We start from the raw sequence: 4,078 nt of genomic DNA, 5'->3' as shown, positions 1-4,078 counted from the left end.
ATGATACATTACATTTTGATCAGAGAGAGATGCAGGTGATTTTATACAGCAGTGTGGAAGCAGAAAGAGGAAATGCATAACTGTTAGTAGATTTATTCCGGATGGCGTGTAGGTCAAGCAAGTTTGCATGTGAGATGATAAAATTACAGAAAGGCGTCTTGCTTTAATGCGATATTGAAGACTGCAGAGATGGGTTTGCAGACTAGAGTGCATTAAAAAGCTGCTTTAATTCAATAACCCTCCACTGCCAGATACAGTGTCACAGCTCGTTTTGATTAAGTACAGCAACAATCGCGTTCCATTCGTGCACAAGAGCAAGAACGTCTATCATGGAAAGCGAGATGGAAGTATCTCGTGAACAAACCATGCTCGTCATTAATGGAGTGTTTTATTAGCTTAAAGCCGCCTGGAATGGAGTGGAGTGCCTGTGTATTGGCCAGGCAGACATGCAGTGTGTGTGAGTGAAGTGAGGCGTTTGCGCTTGCTTTCAAACGGTCTGATTCATTTTCTGCATGAAAGGCTCTCAGTGAGCTGACTACAGCAGCCGCTGGCCTGCTCAGATTTATGGGCTATAAAAGCAGCAGGGTATCTGACCACTACACCAGCACACACACACACACACACACACACACACACACATGCAGACCGCCCACTCACAGACTGCATGGACACACCCTTACACACCATCCATCCATTGATCAAGCCGGCTCACTTCATCTATGGTGCATCTCTATGTCCTTTTCTTTCACTTTCAGTTTTGAGATTAAAGATTTTTACACAACCTGCTCTAAAATGTAAACTTGGTCAGCTATTTAAATTAATACATTTATTTTTTATTTTTTATAAATACATAATATAAGAAATAATAATGAAAAAATAAGGAATAATGATTTTAAATATGAAATAAACTAAATACTGTATGAATATATAATTCATATTTAATTAATATAATAATAAAAAGGTGTCAAATATAGAGAATATTTCCACTTCAAGTCAACAACCTATTTACTCAAATAATTTGGTGATATGGAAAATTTAATGAAAACATATGAACAGTGAACTTATTTAATTTGAGTCACTAAAATTATATATTTCCTAAAATCCAATTAAAATCCAATTAAATATTTTATGTTTCTGAAATGATTGACTTTTTAAAATTGTAGTTATTTATTTACTATAATTTTGATTCAACATGCTACAACGATTTTACTGAAGTTCTTTGGTGTGTTTCTGAATGGAGTTGGATATTCAGTAAAAAAAAAAAAAGAAAAAAGGTACTTCATTTTTTATTAATTGGTTTGGATCATAAACTTTCATAAAAAATTGCAGACCAGAACGAAGCTAGGTGGAAAGTTATTTGAGACATTCAGTTTTGATCCTGGATGCATGTTAGTCTTGGAACAACATTTTTATCAAACAATCATGTGCTTCTGATTTTATGTCTGTGAGTTATAGTAAGTGAAAACATTGAGAATATTTGCTAGAAATATAATAAGCGAAGACTGTTGAGCTAGGATGGCAAATAGTTGTCAGACACCAAGCCCTATGGTAAACAGGTGCCTCTTTAACACCTCCTAAACAGATCTCATCCACATTTATTCTTACTCTCAAATAAAAATCCATTTTATTTTATGTACATGATTGCTCAAAAGCTTCCTCAGGAGAATCAGACCAAAACATTTCATAACTCAATTGCTCAGACCGGGTCTTCTTCAAGTTCCTCAATTTGATAAGACCAGACCAGCACAGAGGAACTCTTAGCTCTATGAATATCTCTGATCAGGAACATGATACAGTAAACTGAAAGGACATGACGTACGGTATATGTGGATGGATGTAATGTTAACAATATTCCTTCTCAGTGAACTTGATTGTAACCTTTCTTTTCACCTTCATATGGTTTCAAACCCATGCTGTTATGGGAAGAATTTTTGAAGATTGTTTTCTGCAGTCTGTGCTTATGTTGAATATCAAAGACACCAAATCTTCAAAAAACAAAAACAAAAAAAAAAAACAATTAAAAATATTCTTAAAAGCTATTAAAAGTATATATCGTTAAATAACACTGGTGTGAAGATTTTTCAAATGATAATTTTTGTGTGTGTGTGTGTTTACATGAAGAAGAAAAACAGCACACAGGTTTGCAATTATATGATAAAGAGTAAATATTAAAAACATTTTCACAGCTTGAAATAAAAAAAATATATATTTAAAAAACTATTTTTTTTACTTAAATACTGAAGTACTTATACTACTTAGTACTAAAATAATAATAATAATAAAGGCTAAAAACTAGCCTATACAGACCCCCAAAAATTAATAACAATTATAAAAACACAGATGAAAATAGAAAATAGAAAAATAAAACCTAATTAAAAAAATATAAATAAAAACTATAATAGCATCTAGTTATAAATAACATTTTGTAGATTAAAAAAAAATGCAGGTTTGGAACAACATGATGATGAGAAAATAATGGCAGATTTTTCAAATACTCCTAAAAACAGAGTAAGTTCACTGTTAAAGCCCAAACCTGAACCCTAAGCCTCCACCAAACACAACAATCTGATTGGCTGATGCTAATGTTGTGCTGGGGCCAATGTGGATGTACAGGAACACGTCCTACAAAATCATGATCATTCAAAGTTTTATGAGGGGGAAAAAAGCTGCTATGAAATACAATACCTCATCAAAGAATGGATGCATTCTTTCAAAAAACCACAAACAGAGCATTTCATTTACTAGTGACAACATGTTGTTGACATTGTCTGGACACACAAAGCACACATGCAGTCCTCTCACGCAAGACTGGGAGATAAAACAGCCCTGTGTAATCTATTAACTGTGATGCAATTAATAAGTCAATCTAAAGAGCCAAAAACAATTCTTCATATCGTTAATGGCAAAAACAGAAATGGTTTGTTTGAATGTATCCCATTGCAAAAGACTTGAGAAATCCTGTTCATCCAGTTAAACGGGCAGATAAGTGTCGAATTTCATAAGAACAGACTGTTACAATGACCTGTATTTCTCTTGGTATAAATCCCCTGGTATTATCACTAAACTATGGGTTTCATCGCATGTAAGTACTAGGCTAGTGGTGCTTGAAACCTCCTTATCATCAATCAGCCAGTCAACAATACAGTGGTTTTCTATGCCTGTAGCACAAATAGAGGAACATTGCACAAGCATCCTTGTCATGCTATTACAGTTGTTACTGTCTCAGAATGTTTAATTCAAAGCTTGGTCACAGGTTAGAATATGTGAGAATCAATCGCTATAATAACTTGCCCAATTTCCCCTATGGCCTGTTTCATAAAGTCATTTACTGTTGATTAAACAAGCACTTTAGGCATTAACAGGGCGTTTAACCTCACTGACCCTTTTCACACTAGGGCTTTTACTATATACTTCAGCTTGGGATATTGTCTTGTTTATTGTCTAAGCCATTTTTAAGCTTGAGTAAAGTAACGTTTCACATTTGTAATTTTGAATTGCAGTGCTAAAGGTATTTGAAACGATGCAGTTTAAAAATGTTATTTAGCTGTTTAGGAACAGACAACCAATGATACGCAGATTTATGGCATAAATAAATGAAATAATAAAAAAATGTATATGTTGTAAACAGCAAAGCTCAACGAAACATATTTCCTAAATAGAAAATACATTTAGTTTCAACATTCATAGACCCAAATATATTTTAGAATGTATTTTATGGGCCATAAAACACATTTCTGAATTTACAGTAGCCTACATTTAGGCTATATATACACACATACTACATATGTGTGTGTGTGTATATATATATATATATATACATACACACACACACACACACACATATATAGATGGATATATATATATATATATATATATATATATATATATATATTTTTTTTTTTTTTTTATTATTATTTTTTTTTTATAATAATAATATACAAAAATATATATTTGGGTAAATAGCTTTAGCTACATTTTTGGCCATTTGTTGAATTTTTATTTTATTTTATTTTATTTTATTTATTTATTTATTTTTAGAGAAAATGTTAAAAAGTTGGATTAACGTTACCTATAACCC

The sequence above is a fragment of the Carassius carassius genome, chromosome 30, assembly GCF_963082965.1.
Source record: "Carassius carassius chromosome 30, fCarCar2.1, whole genome shotgun sequence".
In the NCBI taxonomy this organism is placed as follows: domain Eukaryota; kingdom Metazoa; phylum Chordata; class Actinopteri; order Cypriniformes; family Cyprinidae; genus Carassius; species Carassius carassius.
The sequence above is the reverse complement of the archived record's forward strand: the minus strand, read 5'-3'. Positions refer to the sequence as shown.